The sequence below is a fragment of the Pelmatolapia mariae genome, linkage group LG10_11 (assembly GCF_036321145.2).
Source record: "Pelmatolapia mariae isolate MD_Pm_ZW linkage group LG10_11, Pm_UMD_F_2, whole genome shotgun sequence".
Taxonomy (NCBI): domain Eukaryota; kingdom Metazoa; phylum Chordata; class Actinopteri; order Cichliformes; family Cichlidae; genus Pelmatolapia; species Pelmatolapia mariae.
In genome coordinates this window covers 53,630,563-53,638,355 of record NC_086236.1, presented here as the reverse complement: position 1 = coordinate 53,638,355, position 7,793 = coordinate 53,630,563, and positions in this window count along the sequence as shown.

The window sequence follows — 7,793 nt, the reverse complement described above, 5'->3', positions numbered from 1 at the left end:
TTCGATATTATACGCACAGCACGATCACGCACAATCATGCACTCAACGGCAGCACATTTACCTCAGCCAGACAGCACACACAGACGTATAGGATACACACACTTAAGCCAAGCGTACTCATATTAGTAAATATGCACACACATAGTCAGACTCAGGGAGCATCTCGCCACACATTTTTTCTCTCTCTCCTTCTCTTTATTTACGAACAAGTGATGTGTTCTCTCCACCTGTCTAAGCGACACACACAGCGTACACCCCTAGTTATACACAGACATCTATGGGTGCACTAAGGTTCGTTACATGGAATGTAAATGGAGCTGGCTCCAGAGAAAAGAGGTTAAAAATATTTAACCAACTCAAAAAACTACAGGCAGATGTTGTCCTTTTACAAGAGACCCACAGACCTCTTAGAGGTTCGAATGAACTTAAAACACCTGAGTTTCCTAATGTGTTCTCAGCTTGTTATAATTCTAGACAAAGGGGAGTAGCAATTTTAATACATAAAAATATTAATTTCACAGTACTCGATACAGTTATAGATCCAGAGGGCAGATTCTTAATCATTAAACTATCTATACTTGATAAAAAAGCTATGTATTGTAAGTGTATATGGTCCAAATGTTGATGATCCCTCATTCTTTCAGTTTTTTCAGTGCACTCTCTGTACACTTAGATGGCACACTTGTTCTTGGAGGCGACATCAACCTTGGACTAAATGAAGAAATGGATAGGCTCAATACAGCAGGAACTCAGCGTAATTGGCATTCCACAAATATAATCAAACAGTATATGAGCGACATTGGTCTTTGCGATGCATGGCGCTCCCTTCACCCCAACAGTAAGGAATATACTTTTTTCTCACATGTCCATCACTCCTACTATCGTCTGGATTATTTTTTGGTCAGCAGCTCACTGCTGAGTGACATTTCAGACACTGAGATTCACCCTATAGCTGTCAGCGATCATGCTCCTGTATCTTTAACACTAATGCACAAGAATAATACTACGACAAGTAAAAACTGGAGATTTAATACATCACTGCTTAAAGATGAAGACTTTATTAACTATTTTAAAAAAGAATGGACTCTATATTTAGACTATAATGACGCTCCCGGAACTTCAGCATCTGTTCTATGGGAAGCAGGGAAAGCTGTGATGAGAGGTAAATAATTTCCTTCTCATCACATAAAAAGAAAGAAGAAAACAAAAATATTCAGGAATTAGAAAAAACCATCAAATCCCTAGAGGAAGCCTAATTGTCACACCAAGATCAACAAATATTGAACAAAATACGCAAAACGAAACTAGAATTAAATGAGATAATTGATAAAAAAAAAACAAAATTCTTAGTACAAAGACTACGCTTACAAAATTATGAACATGGTAATAAATCTGGTCAATTTCTAGCAAACCAGCTAAAAATAAATAAAGAAAAAACAACTATATGGGCTGTTCAAGATTTATCTGGGAACACAATATATGACCCGAAACAAATAAACAACATTTTCAGGGATTTCTATAAAGCGTTGTATTCACCACAAATAAACCCATCTAAAAAGGAAATTGATCAGTTTTTGGACAACATAACTCTTCCAAAATTATTAGACACTCAAGCAATGGCACTGGATTCACCACTGACGCCAGGTGAACTCCAGGAAGCCCTGATAAGCATGCCCAATAAAAAGGCTCCAGGTCCAGACGGCTATCCTGCAGAATTCTACAAAGAATACCAGTTTTTTACAGAACGTTGTTGGAAATCAAAGAAAATGGCAGACTTCCATCAAATATGAATTCTACAAACATTAATCTCCTGCTAAAACCAGGCAAAGACCCTGTATATCCCTCAAGCTATTGTCCTATATCCCTTATAAATGTAGACCTTAAAATAATCTGCAAAGCTCTCTCAAAGAGATTAGAGAAAATAACCCCCCTCTTAATACATCCTGACCAAACTGGTTTCGTAAAAGGTAGGCACTCATCAACAAATACACGTAGATTACTTAATTTGATAGACTACTCATACAGTAAAAACATCGAAACTACAATATTTTCTTTAGATGCAGAAAAAGCATTTGACAGAGTTAACTGGAAATTTCTATTTGCAACTTTACACAAATTTGGTTTTGGAACCTCTTTCATTAATTGGTTAAAAATATTATATAATTCCCCAACAGGTTGTGTCAAAACAAATGACCAAACATCCTCCAGCTTCTGTCTCCTGAGGGGCACCAGGCAGAGATGCCCACTCTCCCCTTCACTGTTTGCAATTTTTATTGAACCACTAGCAGCAGCAATTAGACAGAATTCAGTAATTAAGGGCATAAAATGCAAGAATGTGGAACATAAAATCAGCCTTTATGCGGATGATGTGTTACTTTTTCTCCAAAACTCACAAACCAATATCTCTGGGGTTATTGAATTGTTAAACTCTTTTGGAAGAATATCAGATTACTCAATTAACTGGTCAAAATCTACAGTCCTTCCGATTAATTGCTCCTTCTATAATTCTTCCTCTACACCACTGCAATCGGGAAATATAAAATATTTAGGTATTAATGTTTCTCCCAAGCTTGCAGATCTAACTAAATTAAACCATATCCCACTTTTAAAGAAAGTAGAAGGCGATCTGGCAAGATGGAAATGTTTACCCATATCACTCATGGGAAGGGTTGCCACTATAAAAATGATGGTCTTACCAAAAATAAATTATTTATTCTCAATGATCCCAACTAAACCGCCACAAGATTGGTTCAGATCTCTAGATTCATATATATCCAAATTCCATTGGAAAAATAAACCCCCACGTATAAGCTTAAAAACACTACAAAAGACCAAGGAAAGAGGAGGATTAGAACAACCTAACTTTCAGCACTACTTCTTAGCCAACAGGCTTCAATTTATCTCAGGATGGCTAAAACATACCCTCTTAGATGAACCTTGGCTAGATGTAGAACAAGCACTTTGCAATAATCTAGAGATTTCAGACCTACCATTTATCAGCTCAAACATCCAACGACATGAATGCTTCAAAAGCATCAGCATCAGCTCTTCTCTGACAGCATGGTGGGAGTTTCTAAAATTGACGGAGTCTTCATTAATCCCATGCAAACGTACACCTATCTGGAACAACCCTGACATATTACAAAACAATAATATGATAAACTTTCCAGATTGGAGTGGTAAAGGAATCAAATATTTAGAACATATATTAGAAGGAACAGAATTTATTCCATTTGACAGACTAGTTACACAATATAGGATCAACAAGAAAAGATTTTTAGAATATCAGCAAATTAAATCCATAGTAAAAAAGTTGAACTACAAACACCACCAAGTGTGGTACAATTTCTTACTCTTAAAACCCCAAACTTACTTTCCAAAATATACAGAATGCTTTCTAAAACAGATGAATCAATATCACTTCCTATTGCAAAATGGGAAGCGGATTTATCAGTTAACTTAGACCAAAACTTCTGGTCTCAGATATGCTTAAAAACCTTTCATCTAATTAGAAATCCCAGTCTTCAATTAATTCAATACAAAATACTACATAGAGTACACTATACAGGTTATCGGATGTTCAAGATGGGCTTTACGTGTACCAACAACTGCTCACACTGCCAAACCAATTCACCGGACAATTATATCCACGTTCTTTGGTTCTGTCCACCAGTTCAGAAGTTTTGGCGCGAGATATGTGAAGACTTATCGAAGTGTCTGAAATGTAACATTCCAACTTCCCCTTTAGTGTGTTTGTTGGGCAGCTTAGATAATGTCACTACAGAAAAGAATATAGCCCATATGGTTTTCACTGCCCTGTGCATAGCCAAGAAAACAGTCCTCATGAACTGGAAAAATAAAAATAATCTTAATTCTAACCAATATAGAAATTATCTATTAGATTACATTAGTCTTGATACAGCCTCTGCCACCACATCAGATCAATTGCTCTGGGCTCCTTTGATCAGCTCCATCACCTAGTGGGGGTGGGGGGTCATAGTTTGGTCCCACCTTCTCTGTTGTGATTGGTGTGGAGGTAGGGACAGGCTTGGGGTGTCGGGGGTTTCCCCAGGAGCATCTTCCTTGGAGGGCTCAACCCGGGGTTGTGGTCATGGCCTATTAAGGGCTCTGTTGGCTCTTAGGTGACGGTTTCCTCGTGGCTGCGTGTAGCGGGGCTAGGGGAGGGTCTGTGCTGACGGACGTGGGTTACTGACCTGGTAGCCTGGCTGCCCCTGGGTGGGTCCGGAACGGGCGTGGGGTTCTGGGGGTGCTCCGTCTCTGGGCTGGGGCCCTGGCTGGGCCTTGGGGGCTTGGGTCCTGGTTGGTGTGTTGCCGGGGTTGTGGACGGGTGGGTGTATGGGGGCCCAGCCCTGGCGCAGGGTGCCGCCAGTGCATCGAACCACCTGGGGGGCTCTTCAACTGGTGGGGGAGGTTGTTACATCTTGCAGGAGGTCTCCTCTCTTCAGGAACTCACTCTGCAGGAGGGGGAGATATAGGAGAGGTGGAGGAAGATCTCAGCCTGGGCGTCCATTGTCTTGTGTAGTCTGGAAGATGAGTGGATGACGGGGTGGGTGCAGTTTTCTCTGTGGTGGGGTCGGGTGGGCTGTCCCGGGCTCTGTGGGGCCAGGCGGCGCTGCTGAACTGGACCCCGGTCCGGATGGGCCTGGGCCCCCTTTCCCTGGCGGGTTGCAGAGTATGGGGGTGCCTACTGGGGTCAGCGGGGGAGCTGGCCCCAGGGAGGGGTCACTTGCCCCTCCCTTCCTTCCCTCCCCATCTCCACCTGCCTCCCTCTTCCCGCTCCACCACAATCACCCACACATGCAGGGCCTTGGGGTAAAGGTGTGTCACCAGGGTGCAGGGGAGGCATCCCCCCCTCTGTCCCCTTCTGTCTGCCTGTGCCTCAATTTTATCCCACAACTTAGACATTCACATTACTCACACTCTCATAACACATACATATAGGATCTTGGGGGTGGGCACGCTACACGGAATCCAAGAGACCATCAGGGTGTACAACCTCACCCCTGGCGTCGTTGCCCACCTCTCAATTTTAAATACATGTATACATTGAGGGCTATCAGGAGGGGCTATGCGCTTACCTGCTGCTCTCTGGCAGGTAGCTCCATGCCCTCATGGGTTTTAAATGCACCTTAGAACACACATGCATCAACACTACATATGAGCGGGCGGAGGGAGGTTTGGAGTCTTCACACACCCCCATTCTCTGCGGCCTGTTGGAGCGGGGGGGCTAGGAGGAGGAGTTGGCCGTCCGATTGGGGTCTGGAATGTGGGGCCTCCCTGCTGCTGCCGAGTTGGGGCAGTCTGCTTCTCTCCACCCCAGGGAAAAGGGTAACACCACCTGGGTCTGGGTGCAGTTTCCCCCTCCAGGGGCAAGGGTACCTAGACCTGGGGCTTAGAGTACGCTTGGGGAGTGTGATTGTGTGTACAGTGTCTCTTTATGTCTGTCTCCACGTTGGGTGAGTGTTGAGTAATTGCATATGAGAGCATGAGGGTGGGAATGGATGTTTGTATCTGTGTGCGCCTGTATGTCTGTTTCCATATGTCAGGTTGGGTATCAGACGCCACCTCTCTAGGGACATCTCAGGCCCTCCAAGGTATGGAGGCCTATCTCCCCCCACCACTTCTCCTGCCGGTGGCAGACACCCTCAGACTTCGGTGCGTTTTGTGTCCGGGGATGGGCGCCCGGGTACCCACTGGCTCACTCCTTGGTGGCTGCTTATTGGGGCCTGGAGCCTGGGGCCCGCTTGGGCCACTTCGGGGGTGGGGTGTCCTCAGCCTCTCGGCCTGGAGCTCGGTCACTCTGGCGCAGCTGGCTGCCGGCGGAGCTCACGGACACGTCACTGCAACCCCCCCTGGCTTCTGCTCCGCGGCTGCTGAGTGACCCCTCATCTGGGACTCTCCTCAGCTCTTTCTGGGATAGTGGCGCGGCTGCCCCTCTGTTGGTCTTCCTTGGTCTCTTGTGTTCTGAGGGCCTCTGGATGTCTGGAGTTTGATCTCCTCCATACCTGCTTCATGCCCTGGAGGACGGGACAGTGGCCCCCCACACCCTCTAGCAGATCATTACATGAAGGAACCTTTTAAATACAAGCGCGCTCATGCTCACAGGTGTACACACGGGTGCTCACACACACAAACTACACCCTTTTTGGCTCCTACCTCAAAGCACACTGTGCGCTGTCGATCTTACATGCTGCACAATAATATTTAATATTTAGTATTTACTGTTATATACCAATAGATCATCATGATGTTGTTTATTATATTGCTCTCTTGTTCTTTTGCTTGTTTTCTCTTTTTTCTTTCTCAACAGGTGATCCAGGTGATTGATATATGTATTTTTTGTCTGCTTATTTTGTTGGTTTTTGTTTTTTGCCCTTTATCCCCGTCCCTCTTCTCCACTTTTTTTCTTTCCCTCTTTCTTTCTACCCTTTCTTTTCCTCAGTCAAGTCTGTCCCGTATTTAGCAAGTGAAAATAAAATAAAATAAACAATAAAAGGTGAATCAAAGAGACCATTACGGCAAGGCTGGGATGGTCCATTTGGTAAAGTAAATCCGTTGGGCATCTTTCTTCGCCTTTAGACAATAATTCTGATGGCAAAAGAGCCAAACGGGACAGGCAACAAAAACCAAAAAACCAAAAACGTCTGCACACGTCATGCTGGGAATGACGTGTACAAAATAAACAGGAATGAAGACTGGACTGTCCCATGTGGTGCCCCAGCATTACTATCGACCACATGAGGCAGGTCGCCACCCCAGCCATACAAACTGAGGGCTCAGAAGTGGTGACACTCTGCATGATAAGAGAGACATAGTGTTGGACCAAAATTGACTCTGTGGCCTACAAATTATGTCTAGATAGTACTGGAAGGCCCACGTAGACGGATCCTTAGAAGGTCGGGTAGGCTGGAAGTAAACAGCTGTGAAATTGGACAGTCTAGCCTTCAGATTTGCGTCACCGCTATCTCAGTGGAGTTTAATAAACTCAGCTGTACAGCTGAGTTTACAGAGCTGACACTCTGCATGATAAGAGAGACATAGTGTTGGACCAAAAGTGACTTTATGGCCTACAAATTATGCTTAGATAGTACTGTAAGAAAATTAAATGTTGTCACTTAAGAAATAGAGTATTTAACAAGTTCACCCTTTGACCTTCATCATGTCTAATGATCAATTATTCAAAATGTGTCCGCCTACAAGATTTGTTTTTGGATAATGTTCAGTGCTATTCTTTGTGCCTTTTCGTGTTTTTAGTTTGTAGAAATCATTTTAATGGTGCCCATTCACTCTTGTGGAGTCTTTATAATCACATACAATTATTTTTTTCTGGATATTCCTGATTTTTTCATTTGACTTTCTCCCAACCAATGTTACTGATTTTCTTTTGGAAAATTTGGAAATGAAGAAAGTCAGACATAAAGTAAGAGTCATATAACAGAAAACTGGCATAGATGCTTGAAGTCATGGAAAATTGGTGACATACGGAGCATGTTTAACTCGATGCAGCCTTCAACAAAGGAGAAATTGTCTTTTGTGGGTTCATTGCCTTCTGTTCGCACTAGTTCAACCCAGACACAGAAAGGGGAATTGTTGTAATCTCTAACATCAGTTATTTCCAAAGTGCAAATGTGTCCCACCCGAAGAAATTATAACTAAGCAGTTGAGATCTTAACCCTATTAACATACTCTCAATATTTACTTGTAAAACATCAAAACACATATGTGTAACACATCAGTGCTTCCATGTTGCAACAGTTCATGTGTATCTAAAG